We start from the raw sequence: 18,800 nt of genomic DNA on the forward strand, positions 1-18,800 counted from the left end.
GGCAGCTTGAAATCTCTGTTGTGCAAAATACTCATTTTTGTGTGGTCAGGGCCTATAAGGATGCCTGGGAGAAATGTACTATGTGTAAACATTTAAGGTGAAGTACATTTTTTTAAGTGTTTCTTTCCTTGTAATCATTAGCATTTATTTTGTGCACTTGTTCTTTTTCACACACTTAGAGGAAGAAAATGGGAACACAGTGACCAACTTCTTTTTTGCAGAAGCAACTAACGTTTGTAGTTGTAAGTACGTACATTATACTGTAAACCAGGGGTCACCAACGCGGTGCCCGCGGGCACCAAGAAGCCCTCAAGGACCACATGGGGTGCCCTCTTCGTCTTCTGAAAACAGAAGAACTCACTCAGTGGGTAAGTTTACTTTTTTTATTCGGTTGCTGTTCTTTTTAATCATATTTCATCATGTTAACTATTTCATCATATTTCAGTGGTTTCAAAATGACAATATTAAAAAGAAAATTAGAAATGAATAAAAGAATAAAATAAGAATAAAAATTAGTTTCTTATGGATGCGATTTACTGTAGGTGAACACTGATCCCTCCAGTTCATAGATCAGTATTGGTAGCCCTTCCTATGACTCGGTAGCCATGAAGCAGCCCTCAACCTTAAAAAGGTTGGTGACCCCCGCGGTAAACTTAAAAAAAAAATGACAATATGACAAATTAGACCCTGAAGCCCAAGCTGTTGGTGTTCTTTTTTTTTTTTTTGTATGGATATACATATTTTTTAAAGGCAGTCTTCCAATTTGCAGGATAACAGAACAGAACACCCTTGGCGAGCTTCTTCTTCTGCTGCCCCCTAACCGAGCCGAATGCAAAAAGTACTTTCAATCCTAAGGTGGTATAAAATACAGTCTGGGGCTGTTAACAGCACATGTTTAAAATTATTAAAAAACAAGCTCAACCAGCAACCGACCATTAAGAATTTTTAGCGGTTAACCCCAGCCTCATGCTGCCCTGGGAAGCTGCCTATATGGCTGATGTTATGCAGGGACCTACATCTCCTAAATGCCTCCCTGGTAATTTTGTATCTTTTTTTTCTGATGTGTTTAATTACTCAAAATTATATTTAATACTTTTTTGTATAAATTAATTAAAATGTGACAAGGAATATATTGAAAATTGATTGAAGTTGATTCACTAAAGATACAACTAGGAAACACGTGATACATTTAAATGCATCTCGTCATATGCACAATAATATGAGATAGTAAAAACAAGGATACAAATAAATAAATAAATAAATAAAATGGACGTACGTGTTTTTAAACATCCTCTGACGTCACGCTGATGCAGATGGATGCGCGTGGATGAGAGGAGGGGAGGTATGGCGGAAGGGAAATAAAGAATTAAAATAAAACCTCGTCAGCTTTAATCCCCTTCCTCTTCCAGCCACCTGAAAGTGCGCAGAGCGACTGGCTCTACTGTTAAAAGCGACAAGAAACAAACTGATAGGAATCGCGGACCGTATTGAGGTCAGAAGAAAGCGTTGCCAGGGTGACACCGCGGCGGCGGGGGCGCGCCTGCCTGCGAGGCTGCGCTCGTTCGCGGAGCCGGAGCGGTCGCGGCATCCTCAGTAGCAGCAGCATCCTCCTCCTGCAACAACCGGAGCGTCTCCAGCTGAGCGTCCGCTGTGATCAGCTCCATCACACCTTCAGTCGGTGCTCCTCTCTGAAGGGAATTTGCCGTGGATTTACCGCTAATGACTGACTAAAGAGGGAGTTATAACCGCAGACTGCTCTGCTCAGGTGATACTTCCTGCACAAGAGGCAGTGATGATAAAGATTATTATAATGGATTTTTTTTAAGATGCTAAAACATGCATCATGCTTTCTGATTAACGTGACAATTTAAAGATTTATATAAGGATCTATTGAGGAAGAAGCCAAGCCGAGTGAGGCTTGTCTGCCTCTGCTCGGATCTGGTGTCTTTATAAGGCTGTAGAGACTCTATAATTTCTGTTTTAACATGGGGTCCCACCTGCCGATGGATTGAGAACGGACTGTCTCAATTTTGCATGTTTAATTTAATGCTTTTTTTTTTTTTTTAGACCGTTTTATTTTATTTATTAATTAATTTTTTGAAAGAAGCACTTTTTTGGCTGACTTTTTTTTTTGTGGAGGAGGAGGAAGAGGAGCACTCCATACCTGCAGCAGTGGAACTGATATTAACAGGTAGGATTAGATTCACACACTAATTTTTCATAAAAAATAACAACAAAAAATCTCTTAAAGAACAAATCTGAGTGTGAGTTTAAAACTGACATTGGTCACCTCTATGTTTTGGATTTGAAGAAATTCCAAATAACAGGAACATGCATGCTCTCTGCAGGCGAGCTTTTCTGTTAAAACTAAGAGAAAATGCATCTGCTGTACCTTTAATTAAGCTGAGCTCATCTCTGTGCCTTATTGCACGCAGAGTTCAAAGCTCAGCCCATGCAAAGAAACATTAATTAATGTGGTCTAGTCAGCATGCTTTTCCCTAACTGTTGCAAAAAGGAGCACGAAACTATTCACAATGGAGGAACATCTACTAGAGAAAGCACACACAGAAGGAGGAACAAAAAGCTCCCTTCAACAGCTGAATCATTCCTCAACTTAATATGAGCTTCCCTTCATTTGCTGCTTTTTTCACTCAAAGGCACCCTGCAGGAAACGCCACGGCCATGAGAGCATGACACACAAATAAATGCACACACTGCAAGAAGAATGGGGCGCATTTATATGCTGCGGCTGCTGTTGTAGGGAGGAAGGGGTGGGGGGTGCATTTAGATCTGCAGGGCCCTGCTGGATGATGGAATTCAGACGGAACAAGAAGAGCTCTGTTTCCGTCTCTGGAGCTGAGTTTTTGGCAGATAGCCTGGCCTTTACCAACCAACAGATAGGAGCATCTTCTCTGCAGAAAATGGGTTTTTAACGGAAGCAGAAGAAGGAAAATGCTCAAATTAGGCATCATAGAGGAGTTATCAAACTTTAAAATACTAGCCGACTTCATTAAAACACATGTATGCTGGTGGAGGAATCTTTTAAAGGCTCAGCTGCCTTCAGGTCAGCAGAGCTGGAAGCAGAGGGAATTGATGGAGAGGGAGGCTGAGGAGATTGATGTCTCCCAGCCTGGTTCGCTAAGCAGCTAACAGATGCAGTCGAGTGCTGTGACACAGAGGGATGGACGCACTTTCACAATCGTGTAAAAGGCCTAAATGTCAGATCTCTGCTGCTAATTTCGGCACCTCCGCCCAAACTGTTTGCTTGTTCTTTGGGTCTGGAGGGTTGCAAGGTGACAGCCGGTTTCCAGACCATTGCAGAAAGCTTGTCTGGAATAGCTGGGACATCTTGAGGATTGTGACAGTTGATGTGTTGAGTGGAGAGTCGATGTCTCATCTGATGAGTGTTAGAGAAATGAAATGCTTGTTTGAATGAATTAGTGAAGCCAAGTGTGGGTCCTCGGGGAGGTGCTGTTGTTCATTTCTTCTGCCTGCCAGAGGAAAAAAAGAGGGGTAAATTACAGTACCAGCTTAATTTTGTTGCACTCCTTGTAAAGATGCCTAAAAACAACAGCAAATAAATATTAATAAATACTCTGCTTTTTTAAAAAGTACAATCTTTTGCCTTATTAAGGTTTATAACAAAATGTACGCACACTCCACAGTGAACTGTACACACGTGTGGGCTGGCCAGCAATGGAGAATCATATACTCACTCATTGGTATGTTCATTTCTAAGGCTATACGTCAGCTCTCCTCATGTCTGTATGAATTTATTCAACCAAAAGCGGTTGGACTTTATTCTTTGCAATTACAAGAATCACTGTTCCTGTCTGTGCCAAATATCTGCACAGAAGCTGGCTGAATTTCACTATTCTGCCTCCACAGCATGAAACAATTTACTAAAAGACTGGAAATGAAAGGAATTGGTTTCAATAGGTCAGTTAAAACTCTTGCACCAAGGGTTTGGAAATAAAATCCATGGTTTTGTACATGTTTTAAATTAGTCTGATGAATTTTTTTGTTATGTATTGAGTTGTGATCGGTGCCACTGTCTCGGCCTTACCTGGCATAAGCCACATTGATGCATGTAGTCCAATTTGAATTCTACACAGTATCCACCCGGAAGTTGAAGTATTCGCAAAAGAGAAGGACATTCGTTACAGTTCTGATACAGCAGATGCTGTGACCAATCACATTCTTCATTTGTTTCATAGCTAGTGGAGTTAACTGATAAATCAAACTCTTACCAAATCCGGTTGGGAGGAATGCTCCAAACAACTTTCCCTATTCACAAAGGCACAAACTGGGTCCTTTTGCACGTCTTTGAAAAATAAATTGAAGGTATTCCAGCTAAAACTGGTGCAGCCATGTTTGTTTTGCTTCAGCCTTCCACCTCTGCTTGACGGGTCGACATTATTCACGTCACTGCATTTCATCTTGCTTGCAAGGTAATTATTGGTCAGCACTGCCTCGTTAAAAAGGGATTAGTAATCTACCTGATGGTTACCACTGGCGTAGATCCTCTACCGTCACCAACGATGGGGAATAGGATATTTTTTTCAAATCTTCATCGCTTTAAGAAGAGATTAAATAATTTGATTTGGATCTGATATTTACAGACTTCATTGAATTCAACTGTTTACGTTTGTTATTGTTGAGCAGAAAATTGTAATCAGTCTCCCCACATTGGAGAAACTAAACTAAAAGTAGAACCATCTTTTTTTTTTTTATTCGTTTATTTGATAGGGACAAGTATGTTTCATGCATCATGTCACACGCTATAACATTTTAGCTAAGGCTAATTCTCAATGTCTGTCCCCAGTTAGGCTTTTACACAAACACAGTGACTGTACACAAGAAGAACAGAGCAAATTACACATTAAAACATCACAGAAATAAAATCAGGTCAGTTAGGTTATTAATGTTCACATGACTGACCTCTCAATAAAAAGTCTTTAAGTTTATGTTTAAAAAGGACCCAGTTTGACTCTCCCTTCAGTTCTGCAGGTAATGTGTTCCATGTTTTGGTGCCTTGTACAATGAAAGCTGATTGACCGAAAGAGGTTTTGCGTCTGGGAACTTGACAGTTTCCACTGTGGGCTCCTCTTGTGACTGAGCCCACAGCTCTGAGAGGAACTACACCGTCACTCAAAACCTTAGGGGCCTTATCATGCAAGCATTTATATACCAGTTTTAACTGAGCAAATTTCACAAAGTTTTCGAAATTCAGCATTTTTAAATTGTTCAGACTAACACAGTGATGGGACCTGATTGGTTTTTTATCTAAGATTTTTATAGCTCTATTATAGATCATCTGAAGAGGCTTGATAGTAGTGATTGTGACCAAGAACTAATGCAGTAACTTAGATGTGAAAAGATCATGGAGTGCAGAAAACTGTGAGCAGCGTGAAACGGTAGGGAATCTCTAATCAGTTTGAATGTGTACAAGTTTGCTTTAGTCACTCTGGACACTTTTTTTACATGGCTGTCAAATTTCAATTGTGAGTCAAGTATTAGTCCTAGATACTTGATTTCTGAGACCTGCTGGATTCTAGCTCCATTTATCTGTAAATTTAGTTCTTGAGATATGAGCTTGGTCCTAGAAGAGAAACAGACAGACATAGTTTTTTTAACATTCAGAGACAGCCCTGCATTATGGAACCACACTGACACAGTTTGTAGATGTCCTGACAGTTCATTAGAAACTGCTTGCACAGTCTTTCCACGAACATAAATTACTGCATCATCTGCATATAAATGAAAACCTGCTGTTGGACAAGACTCTGGCAAGTCATTTATGTATAATGTAAATACCGTAAATTCTCTAATATAGGCCCGGGCCTTTATTTCACTCAAGTGCATCGCGGTCCAGGCCTTTATTGGATAGAGGCCAGTATTAGAGACAGGCCTCTATTGCTATTTGAGCAAAACAGACTACCAGTGGAATGAATAAAAATGATATTTTGTGTCTATTTGAACCTATAAAACACTAGGTTCATTTATTGAAAAAGTACAGTTACCATGTCTCGCTTGGTTTGAAGTAAAAAAAATATATGAAAATCCTCCAATTCTGTTTAATTCTCCTCCTCAGTTTCCTCCTCCTCTTCATCTCTCCCTTTAATCTCCTCATCACTCGCGCTGCTCCTCCTGTTCTGCTGCGTGTCTGTTCTCTTCCTCGCGCAGACGGGCAGCAGCAGGGCCTGTCGTCCAGCTGCGCAGGGCTGTGGTACTTGTATGTTACTACCACAAGTATAATGTTGAGGTATGCCCAGAAAAAACGTTTATAGCCCCGGCCTGTATTAGAGACCGGCCATTATTTACCTCCTCTGACAGCGAGACCGGCCATTATTAGAGACCCGGCCGCTATTGGAATACAGGCCAATATTAGAGAATTTACGGTAGTAGAGGGCCAAGGATGGATCCCTGTGGCACTCCTGTATTTATCTTTAAAAATGATGATTTTTCATTGTTTATTGTGACACACTGCTCTCTTCCTTCTAAGTAGGATTCAAACCACTGTAAAGTTTTCGGTGAAAATTTTAATTTGGATAATTTTGCAATTAGAATTTTATGATTTAACGTATCAAATGCCTTTTTGAGATCCAAAAAGACTGCGCCTACTATTTCCCCGCTGTCTATTGCCAACTTTATTTGTTCAACAAAATAACAGTTTGCTGTATCCGTAGAATAATGAGGTCGGAAGCCAAACTGTAAAGGATGTAAGATTTTATGATACTGTATGTACGCCATTAACTGATTGGAGACTATTTTTTCTAACACCTTAGAAAATACAGGCAGGATGCTTATAGGCCGATAGTTACAGGCCTGGTCTTGGGATCCTGACTTGATTTTAGTAGTAAAGTAAAATAATGTGCCATTGCAAGATTTTTACATCTAACATCTATATTTATTTTTCTTTTTTTCTAGCTTTTGTTGTCATTGCACTGTCACAGGTACAGAGCAACAAAATTAATTAATCTGCATTTTATCCATCTGCTTGGGGAGCAGTGTGGGGTTAATGGTCTTTTTCCTCAGGGAACCAAAGTGGCGGTCTGTGAAAGTGGGGCTTGAACTCTATAACTATATATATATATATATATATATATATATATATATATATATATATATATATATATATATATATATATATATATATATATATATATATATATATATATATATATATATATATTCCAATTACCGTATTTTAATTATTTACAGTAGGTTTCTTTAATTCTATTCCTTTTTAGATAGATTTTTACAGCTTTACAGCACTTTTTGAAACATGGTAGACCCTGTGTGGTTGATGTGGAAATTAATTTTAGCCCCCCCATACTCTTCTACTCGCTAAATGGATGCAGATCCTTAAAACTGGTTTCAAATTATTGCCCTGAGAATATAATCAACCCAGTTTTGGTAAATGGCTATTCTCCGATTTCTTAGAAAAACACACAGCTGCTTCACTGAAAAGACATGTTTTTTTTTTCTCCCATTTTTCAGAGCAGCTCCCAGAAACCAAACTGTCATAAATATACTGAATAGTTACAGGGAATCATATTTTATGAAATAAATTTCCAAAAAAATTCCTATTAGTAAACAAAAGTTTAGTATAAATGATAAAAAATAAACAGTAGCATTTCTTAGTGGGATTGATATATGTGGCAATTATTGTGCATCCAGTGGTTTTTATAAGACATACGTTTTCTCTGATGAATACATATAATTATATTAAATGTTTGATTTTCCCCCTCACCGATTTGTCCTTGTATGATAAAAACATAAGTACAGAGACATATCGGCTAATATGTAGATCTACAACTGGAAAGTGTCTCTAGACGGCAATTTCTTTAATGAACTACAGAGCTAGGAGAGATTTCTGTTTCTGCAATGTAAACCACTCAGCAAAAAGAATTGTTTGACAGTTCATGTGGAACGAGTTATTTCAGAATAATTCAGAGTGAGTGCACTTGTATTAAAGTAAACACTCAGGAAAATGTTTTCACTTTTAGGCTAACACCTCTATCAGGGCTCTGCTACATCACTGTGAGCAATTTGCATAAAACCTCTTTTGAAGGTGAAACAGTGAAGAGCAGCCGTGGGTCTCTCGGTAATCTGAATGAAAAGGGAAACAAGATTGCAGATCATTTACCACTGTTTGAGAAAGTTAGGGTCCAATGTGAGGTTTTGCAGGAGGAGCCTGGTGCCCACTTGTTTTTTTTAGCTAATATTCTTTTTGCCTTAATTGATTCCAGTTACTAATTTACTGTTTTCTGTTTGCTTGCAAATTCTGTAGAGCTCCAGAGTCAATCAACTTTTAGAGTAAAAAAGACCATTCTTTGCTAAAAAGGATAAACTTACAGTAGTCAGGTTGGAAAGATTATTTCTGTGTTTCAGTGTCTAGCCATAAAGTGTTTCCTGGGTTTTTGTCTGGACTGTAACTGGACCCTCTCAACACAAAGATCTTATCTAAACTGGGGCTGAAACAATTAATCAGATTAAACATGATTAATCAATTATTGAAATAATCATCAACTAGTATAATAATCGATTAATCATTAACTGGAGTGTATAGACTCTAAAACATGCCTTTAGCTACAGAGCAACCAACGAAGAGCAGCAATTATATGAAAATTGTAAAAAAAAAAGATAGAAAAGATAAAAAATGTTTTTTGTCTGTCAATATGCTCTATCCAGAACTCCTCAAGTAGAAAAGTTTGAGTTTCACCTGGTTTAATTTCATAAAGTTCTCTTTAAGAAACATTTTGCTACCTGATTGTTAATCGATTAATCGAAAAAATTATCGACAGATTTATCGATTTGTAAAATAATCGTTAGTTGCAGCCCTAGTCTAAACCGGTGCTTCCCAGCCTTTTTGGACTTGTGTACAATTTATCATACCTTGAGTACCCCCTGAGTCAAATGTGTTGATTATTTTCCAAAAATAGAAAGTACAACTGATTATAAAATTTAAAATTTTTATTTAATTTCCTTAACTTGAACATGTAATGGTCAGATATTTCATTCTTTTCAATTAGAATAAAAAAAATAACATAAACATGTCGCCTTGAAATTAAATAAGTACTGAAATCCTTACAGAGTAAACCTCAGCCCTATTTTATTGTATGTCTTTATCTGGAATAAAATATTTAAGGTTTTCCCGTACCCCCAGCAATGCATTGGCAGACCACTAGGGGTACTAGTGCCCCTGGTTGGGAACCACTGGTCTAAACCACTTCATTATACCTCTGCATGTGTCTTCAGTGGGTCCCGTTTTAAGGTGAACATTTATTCACCAGAATTTTGCAACATCTTATGACTGCCCCACTGTTTGTTGCCATCCATAACGCAGCTGAATAAAATGATTTCCACAGCATGATGCTGCTACCACTATGTTTTAACATGATGGTGTTTATTTTGTTTTTGTTTATTTTTTCCCCCACACATTATGTTTTGTCTACAGGGTCTTTTTCCATATTTACTCCACCTTTTACACAGATTCCAGCCTGTGTTTCCTGCTTTTCAGCACTCCATTAAACTGAGTATAAACATGAGATGAGTTCAGGCCCTAACAGACTCCTACAATATGTTTGATTCTAACTGATGTGCTCATTTGTTTCTCCCCTCCATCTGCTTGTGACAGACTCATTAATTAGGTTGAAAGTGAACATGGCCGTTTTCTTTTATTCTTGAAGCAAATGAACACTCTTTTGTTGTGCTGTTTCTATAGCAGCACCTTTGGAATAATTCTCCTCTTATAGCAGTTTTTTTCACCTTTATTTTCAGGTAGTTTGCATGTTTGTGTTCTAACAGGTGACATTGTTAAAGCCTGCAAAGAAATTAAAGAGAGCTGATATCTCTGTTGATTGACACTCCTCAGTGCTTGAGTCCACAGCGTCTTTCTTGAGATTTAAGGGAATTCTTTTTAAAGAACACCATGTAGATCTCCATGAAATAGTTTTCCAGAAATAAACGTATTATATAAGTTGTGACTTTTTAAAGATGCTTCTCCCTGGTAATTTTGCCTTCTTGTTGCAATTACTCAACCGTTTTTTTTTCTTTTTTCTTTTTTTTTTGTTTGTTTTTACAAATCTTTGTTACACATGTTGTACAGGTTACATGAGCCACGCATTTCAGCAGATTTTTCTTAGAAAATACAAATGATGAGGGGAAGTTTCTGCTTATTTCAGGAACAATGATGGGATTCTTAAACACAACACATAAAATAGTCACATGTATTTAACCCTATGAGGTCACTTTACATTTTTTTCCTCTGCATTCTAAAGTTTTTCTATTAAAAGCATTTTCTGGTAGTTGTTTTGTACATTTTCTCTTTTTATTTTCTCTTTTATTTGTCTTTACTTAGAAATGTTATTAATATTTTTAATAATAATGAACATAAACAAAGCTCAGATCCACTGTCCACTGTCTCACGTGAAAAGGCCAAACAACCTGAGTGCCGGTAAACCTAACATGGTCATTGGCAGAATCATACACGTGTGTATTAACTGTTTGGTGCTGCTTTATGCCAAAGAAAGAATTTAAGAATTTAAAAATTAAAAAAAAGTTTTTTCCAGGTTTTTCCAAACTTTTCATTTAGACGTTTCAGTTTAACTCTGACAGACCAATAATCAACACAATTATTTAAGTCTGAGAAAAAAATCCTTCCTTCCTTCCTTCCTTCCTTCCTTCCTTCCTTCCTTCCTTCCTTCCTTCCTTCCTTCCTTCCTTCCTTCCTTCCTTCCTTCCTTCCTTCCTTCCTTCCTTCCTTCCTTCCTTCCTTCCTTCCTTCCTTCCTTCCTTCCTTCCTTCCTTCCATCCATCCATCCATCCATCCATCCATCCATCCATCCATCCATCCTGTAGATGTCACTTTATGTATTATGTTTACTAACTCAAACAAAATCAAAGTGGTCATAGAGTTTGCATTTGAATCAGCCTTTAGCGGCTTGTCTTTCACGTCCAGCATTGCTAAAACATCAGTCTTTGTTTGCATACTTTAGAGAAGGAAGATCCTTGTAGTAATTTCTAAAAGACATGTAACATTTCTAAATACACCATGTTCTAGAACAAAGGCCAAAGGCTTAAAAGTATAAAATAAAGTTCATTTGCCTTAATTCATCCACCCTTCCTCCTATCTGCTGTTAGTCTTGCTCACCTCCACCTAATTACCCCCAAACAAGTGACAGGCCTTTACGCTACATTCATCAGTTCATGCTCACATTCACACACTGATGGCGGTAAGGTGACAGTTCTTGCCCAAGGACACAACTGAGACACTGGTTTGAACTGGCTAACCTCGAGTTGCAGGACAAACTCCTGCATCCTACACCGTCTAGCTAACTGCAATGCTCCAACGTATTGAAAAAAAAAATAGATATATCAGTTTCTGACCAGGTTGTCATTGGTTAACGGCAGTAATTGACGTATCTCTGCTTTTCAGAAGCTGATTTCAGAAAAACTACATTCAATATGAGCACAAACATTCTGTACTTTCGAATGCTTTTAACTCGTATTAGCTGTTTGTAAAATGCCTTGGATCATGTCTGGACGTTATTGTGAAAACGTTGTGTGATGGTTTCTGTCCTTGCTTAGCACTTACTGTATTTCACACATGATATCAGCTTTTGGAAGAGCCAAGTTGATCTCTTTGCAGTTACAAATGTAGGTTTAGAGATCAGAGTAGATTCTGGGTGTCTAAATGCTTCAATTACTCATAAATATTGGTGTAGTTCTGGCCTATATTTTGTCGGTCACAGAAACAGCCAAGGGACATCTGAAAAAACATAAAACGTTTCATCAATGGATGCTTCTCTTTTTAGCTTAAAGTTTTCTTTTAAACACAAACTTCAAAGCAGATATTTTTTAAAGGCCTTCCTGCTATTTTCTTAGGTATCCAGGTATACAGCATTACTTTAATGTTAGGGTGCTTGTGCCCCATTCTAACATCAACCATCACACTGTCCCCTGTGGGCTCATTAATGTTCGATTAACACTAAACATCATCTCAACATATTTGGAAGGAAAATATCTTTTTCTCCCCCATCTCCTGTCAGAAACTTCCCTAACGTCCAGCTCTACTCTGATCTCCAACTTAAACCGGAATCACCGCCTGCCAAACTATTAACCACTATTTCATATTTCCAAACAAAAACTTCTAAGTAGCTTTTTGAGGTTTTATTCAAAGATCAAAACACAAGGTTGTGCATGGATGTAAAGTGGAAGTGGCATGATTTATAGTTTTCAATTTTATTTTACAAATAATCTAAAAAGTCTGATGTGTATTTTTACCAAGTCCCCTGTAAGCTGAATGCACTAAATAAAATCTGAAGAAGCAAACTTGATTTGAAAGTCAGCTCACTAGTAAAGAAGAGATAACCACTTTATTTTAATCTAGGTCAAGTTGTTGTTTCTGGACAGTATGTCAGACAGGGTGACAAAGCTGCTTTCCGACTTAATTCTTAGGTTAAGATTAATTATTGGGTGAGTTTTTTAGCAATCGATATTTGGCTCCTTTAACCAATTGGCAGGATTAGGGTTGATGATGTCATCAGTGCGACAGAAACCAGGAAAATGAACAATAAAGAGCCACATGGAAGGGAGCTAGAGCATAGTGTGTTGCATTGTTTGTGTCATCGGTCCATTCAAATCTTTCACCATGTTTATTAAATACAAGCAGAGTTGTTTTGAATTATAATATCAGATGCAACTTAAGCAAATGTTAAAATGTACATTGCACTCAAAAGTATCAGGTAAATTAGCTAGTAGAACCAGATCTGCTTTTCCAACTGTATGCCGATTGAAGCTGAGCTGTTTGAAAGTACTTTCAACCGACGTCGGTCAGTGAGCTCTTACTACTGGCACTGAAAACTGATTGTTGGTGGGTTTAAGCAGGTTTTTAGGCCAGTGGGGTTGGGGTTTTAGCGAGCAACGGTAGTGGCACCAGAAAGACAGTGGCACCACTTTAGATACGTAGTTTAGGGAGAAGTTAAAAGAAGCTTAAGTAATAAAACAATGTTCACAACTTTACTCTACACAGACAATAGAGGAATGGATGAACCACACAGAAAGCTATTCAATTCATCATCCGGACATGGTAATGGAAAACTAAAAACTCATCAAAAAATAGGATGAGGGACGAGAGCAAAGATAGAAAACTGTCAGGAGCCTTGTTGTCATTCTGGAAGAGTTGCAGTTATCCAAAGCTCTGGGGTCTGTCAGCCTTTACGGACAAACAGTAATATGGCTGCTATACTTTAAAGAGACATTATATATGTTTTTGCTGAAAAATATATTTTAAATAGACTTTTTATTTAACCCTATACAACTAAAACATTGTTTGATGAGCAGACTGACACCTCAGTAGTTCAGCGCCGATGCATGTAGTAGTCTTTAGCCTATATTCCCATATTTACTTCAGGTTAGAAGTTCCTTTGCTGTTCAGTGGATGTGACGTCAAGTAGTCCATGACAAATGGGTCTGACCTATCAAACATTCGAAATGTTATATAAAAGATGGATTTTGTGGATATTCAAAAGTGACTGGCATCCAGCTCAATTCAGACACTAACAGCAACTCCATGTAAAGCGAAAGCAGTAAAAAAAAACTTGGTAAGTACAAGCGCAGGCTACAAGAAACCCTGCGCCTGTAGAATGTTGTAGTTTTGTGTTTTGGCCACAGGTGGGAGTATCATTAGAAAACGCTGTAATGCTTATTTAAGAAAACCAGGGGACCAGCCGAGGCCAGGACCCAACCGAGTCCCGGGTCCAGAGGTCCCCGGATCGGTCGACAAGAACCAAGCCGAGTGAAGACCAGGCGGAGGGGGCACGTACTGGAAGCACATCTTGGGCTGCCACTCATTATACCCTAGACTGTAATTCCAATAAAAGCCTCTGAAAGGCTAAAAATGTTTTTTTGTTGCTGTGATCTCCCTGGTTTTTTAAATGCATCTCACACTTCTGATTTTTATTTGTACGAATGCCATAAATCATATATTTCCCTTCCCCTTAATGGACTACTTTGTGATGGATCAATAAAACAAATTGGTTTTGCAGATGTTATATAACAAAATCTACAAAAGGTTTAAGGGATGCAAATACTTTTGCAAGAAACCGTAAAAGCAAAAAAAAAGGAGCTATAAATCACCCAGATCACTCTTTTATTGACTCTGTAGGTGGGTTACGGCTCAACTTTTCCTCCTCATGTATACAACAAAATCTTTCAGAGATTAAAATCATTATTTGCCCAAAAGATATAAATAAATCTTCAGGCCTACAATGGGATTTCACGAGTCCCGAACAGAGAGCGTGGAAACAGATTTAGCTGAATCAGCCGCAGTTGGAAATAGCAGCAGCCCGGATTAAATACATCCTGCTCTCTTGCCAATCAGATTGACGTAACATTCAGAATCTGTGTTGCTCTGAGCTTTGCAGCTCATATCCCTTTGGCCAGCTGGGTGACTTCCCTGTTTAGTTTTTTAACTTATGCATCCACAAAAGCACTATATATCTATATCAGTTCTGTCTCTCCAATTTTATCCCTAGCTTTTTACTGTGAAACTCTTAATGGAGGTGTTAGATAAGCAATTGACAACCTTTCAAGGTCAGGAGTTCATGGTAAAAACAAACTCAGAAGTTTTACAATTATCTGCAAATACATAAGTAGAGGAGGCCTGAACGTGTTTACTGTAAAAAGCCATGTTTTGGGGAGAAAATTATAAAAACTGTCAAATAAAAGGAGGCAAAATGCCAGTATTCAACAGTTAGACTAGGATTAACAGCACCACAGCATTACCATAATACAATATCTATTTTGCAGCCCTAACATCCACTATGCTACTGCTTCCCTGTTGTTGCTCCCACATTAGTATGAGCTGTCGCCGCGCCACATATATTAGTGTGAGCTGTCGGCTGAAACCCCTAACAACCAGTCAGAAAGGGACCAGTTGAATGGTAATGCAGGCACAGATAGCACAAGCAGCAGAGTTGGCTGAAGTGTCATCTCTGTGGCCGTGCTGCGTGGCGATGCGCTGGGTTATAAAACACACATGCTTCCCTTTTCCGTCACTCGGATGTAATGAGCCTCCGCAGCTGCACCACGGCGCAGGCTCGGCTGTTGCCCACTTGATGCCCATCTGTTGACACAAATGACTGCAGGCTTTGGTAGTGGGGGCACAGATATAGCGATTTACTGTCAACACGCAATGGTTACTGCTGCTTTCTTAAGCAGAATACTTACTTCCTGCTTTGACCAACTGGAAGCTTGTAAATATGAATACAGACAATGTTTGTACTAAGGATGCACTGATTTTGCCTGGAGGTAGCGGGGTTACTCAGCAGATTTTCCACTCGACTGCTTGGACCAGGAACCCCTGGGCTATAAAACAAATCTATCTATATCTATATATATATATATATATATTTTTTTTTTTTGCCAGGTCTTGACAGAATTTGATGGAGCTTAAATTGTGTGTTTAGTTGAGGGCAAGTGGTTATATTACATTGTTGCTTTGCATAGGAGGTGGATAGTTGTCGCAAAAGTCAGATGACCATGGATGCCTGATTATACAAGAAGATGCAGGGTTGCGAGGACAGGTTTTGGAGAAATATTTTCACTCTTACAAATTTCTGATATTCAAGCCTTTTTTATCATACTTAAATGTTTCATATTATCAATTGTTTTTTTTTTATGAAACAAAGAACCTCAGAAGTCCAATAAAACACAGGAGATGGTTTTCATTTTTTTTGTGTGTGTGTGTATTTAACAAATACTTTCATCCAGATATCCAGTTATATATGAATACAACACTCGTAGTCCTTGTTAAATGTGAAATTTTAATCCATTCTTACATGAGATGCAGAGATGCATTTCTTTTTTTCAATCCAATACGGATACATGGTTGAGTGTTTCGGCTGATATCCGATACTAATCCAATTTAACTGTTAAATGGATTAACCATGTGAGTGATAAAAAGGTAAAAAAAGTTAAATGGGAAATATTAACACAGATATAAATGGACTTTATATTATTTATTAAATAATAAGCAGCAAAAAGAAAGAAATGACAGTTCCGTGTAAAGAGCACTGGATTTAATCTCTGATATCCTATATCAAATCACCAATATCAATCCAGTTAATTAGTCAATATCTGAGATGATATCTATTCCAGGTGTTGGTTGGTGAATCTCTAATTGTCAGACCTGATCACTTCTTGACTTTCAAAATAAATAAATTTTCTAAAGAGACTCGGTCTGAAAAATGAAGGCTTAACACGTTTTGTTAAAAATTTAGGCAAAAGCGAATGTGAAACAAGGTTGCTAGCATCTGTCAGTCCCTTAAGGGTTTCAAAGCCATTTGTAAGGCTATGGGACTCTAGTGAAGAGCAGGAGCAGCCATTTTAAACATAAAACAGCACTGAATCATCGACTGGCAAGTCTACCAACATTACTTCTATAAAGACATCAGTGACTCAATCAAGAGGTCGCAGAAGAACTTTGAGCAGATCTAAAACACCTAAAATCAGTTAATGTCAGGTTAGGTCATTAGCTTATGAAATAAACCTGAAATTTACCTGAAAGTTAAAGATTTGGAGTGGCCTAGTCAAAGTCGTTCTATCAATATGACTGGGATGCAGTGGAGTGAACAGACTGTTCATGTTTGAAAACCTGTCAGTGACATCCGTGGCTGATCGATTGATGGGGATTGTTCTAACCGGCGGATAAACTGTTTAGTAGATTTGGTGGTATCAGCTTTTTTAACACTGAGTCAGTTTGTTTTTTTTTTTTTTTTTCCCTTAGGAATGGAAATTATTGTATGATAACTTTATTTTCTTGTGTGAAGAAGACACTTCTGAAGAAGAAAATACATTTCACCTCTCTTTCTACCTCCATAGATAATCAAGTGGTTCCTCTCAGTAACCTTTTACTCCTTCTGGGCCTTTTTTAAAGATTGACATCCATTTATTTCAAGCCAGATTAGTTACTCCAGTTGACCAACCAGTTGAGTGGCTTAAGGTGCAACGCTGGCGGACTTTGTTCATCTGACATGTTGCAGAAAAGCGTGCCTTGCAGGGCTTAGTAGGGGGAACCTAAAGGGCCAATTGAAAATCCTTGCTCCCTTTTCAGGATCAGTTTTAGAGACAATACAGGAATTGGACTATGAGCAATGTGATCTATCAAAGAAAGATATCACAATGTTAAAATTCAAAAAGCCTCCTGCCTCAAGGTTTAAAACTACTAACCTGATGCTAGAACTATGTAACTGTATCATTTTTGGGAAGCTTTCATTAATGACTATTTCTATTTCTTAATCACTTATCGATAGCCAATTAATAATTTGACATCAAAAGGTGCTGTTGTTGCATAAAAAGATCTAAGTCTTATATTATCAAGAAAACAAGATCAGTGTTTTTCATCAAGCAGTATTCATTAATACTCCCAAGGGAGAACAGATGCAGTCTGTCCAATGTTTCTGCTCGTTCTCGTCTAGACAAGGTTTTTCTAACTTAAAGCTTGCAAAGAGCTGTGAAGGTCCCTGCATACTGTTAATGAAAACAAATTACAGACAGTTGAAGAAAACAGTAAAATGTTGAGTAATCCTTGAGTCTAAAGGATTATTCAACATTTTACTGTTGAATAATCCTTGAGTCTAAAGGAGTGCAGCCTCTGTTATAAAATAGTGCCTGATAGTGTTAGACAGCCTGAGCGAATACTTTTGTGTAATAAGGGAAACAAAGCACACTCACAATCACAATTATCATAGTGCTTTAAGAGGTGTTCTTTTTAAATTCAGTTTGAACTGGGTGAACTTTGCCACTTGAGGAGTTGTGGGTATAAAAAGAAGGCTTTTTTTTCATACTAAATGGAAAAGGTTTGCATTTAAATTCTGTTTATTCATACAGCCGCAGCTTACGAGATATGTCATCTCAAGCCACTTCAATCAAATCATATTGACAACAGGTTAAAAGTTTAAAAGCTGATTGCATTGGGTTGTTGACTTTGCAGCAATTATCTCACATTTATACAGTTTTTGTCTCAGTGTTTGCTAAGTTGCTGCTCTTAGTGGGTTGTTCTTCCAGTATGTTGTTGAGTCTGTATACTACCCTGAAGGATTATTTGATTTCTACATCAGTTGACATTTAATTTAGTAATTGATTAATGCATGATTAATCAGATACATTTTTTCAGCCTTAATTTTTTTTTTTTAGCGTTTTATCAAAGCTTCTACTATGTTTTCATTGAGACACTTTAATGCCAGTGGATATTATTTGCAATAGAATAAATATCACGTAACTGTATCATGGGAAATGGCCTGTACTTATTTAGTACCTTTTTAAGTCAGGGGATTTCAAAGCGCTTTACACTACATTTAGTCATTCATCCATTCATGCACACTTTTTAAACAATGATGATGGCAAGCGACATTGTAGCCACATCTGCCCTGGGGCTCACTGACTGAGGCGAGGCTGCCGTACACAGGAGCCACCAGGCCATCTTACCATCAGTGTCAGTCTCTCAAATATATGTTTTTAAAAGTTTAACGGTAAATAGTAAGCTGCAATCATTCAGTCTGATCTCTAGTTCTTCCTTATCTAAAATAAAAAAAAGACAAATCCACATCTTTATTTAGTTCACACAGGATTTGCATAGGTGACAACTAAAAGTTTGTCAGGAACCCATTGTTGTTATCATGTCTGATTTGTAGGGGATATATTTTTCAAAAACACAGGGCATCTGTTTGCTGTCAGGCTGCAGCTCAGACTATGTTAAGCTGCCGGGCTTCAGCTGTCCTGATGGCAGGGTG

At 37.9% G+C, this 18,800-nt stretch overlaps 1 protein-coding gene across 5 annotated transcripts in view; it reads left to right on the forward strand.

The window, feature by feature from the left end:
- The first annotated feature begins 1,319 nt into the window (after window positions 1-1,319).
- Window positions 1,320-18,800, forward strand: part of nlgn2a (neuroligin 2a) — a 308,659-nt gene continuing 291,178 nt past the window's right edge. For all 5 annotated transcript variants that reach the window (XM_038279104.1, XM_038279108.1, XM_038279106.1 and 2 more), the window contains exon 1: window positions 1,320-2,191. The gene's annotated coding sequence lies outside the window, so the exon portion shown is untranslated. The remainder of the gene's footprint in view (window positions 2,192-18,800) is intronic.

The sequence above is a fragment of the Cyprinodon tularosa genome, unplaced genomic scaffold (assembly GCF_016077235.1).
Source record: "Cyprinodon tularosa strain WSP-4 unplaced genomic scaffold, ASM1607723v1 ctg148, whole genome shotgun sequence".
Lineage (NCBI taxonomy): Eukaryota > Metazoa > Chordata > Actinopteri > Cyprinodontiformes > Cyprinodontidae > Cyprinodon > Cyprinodon tularosa.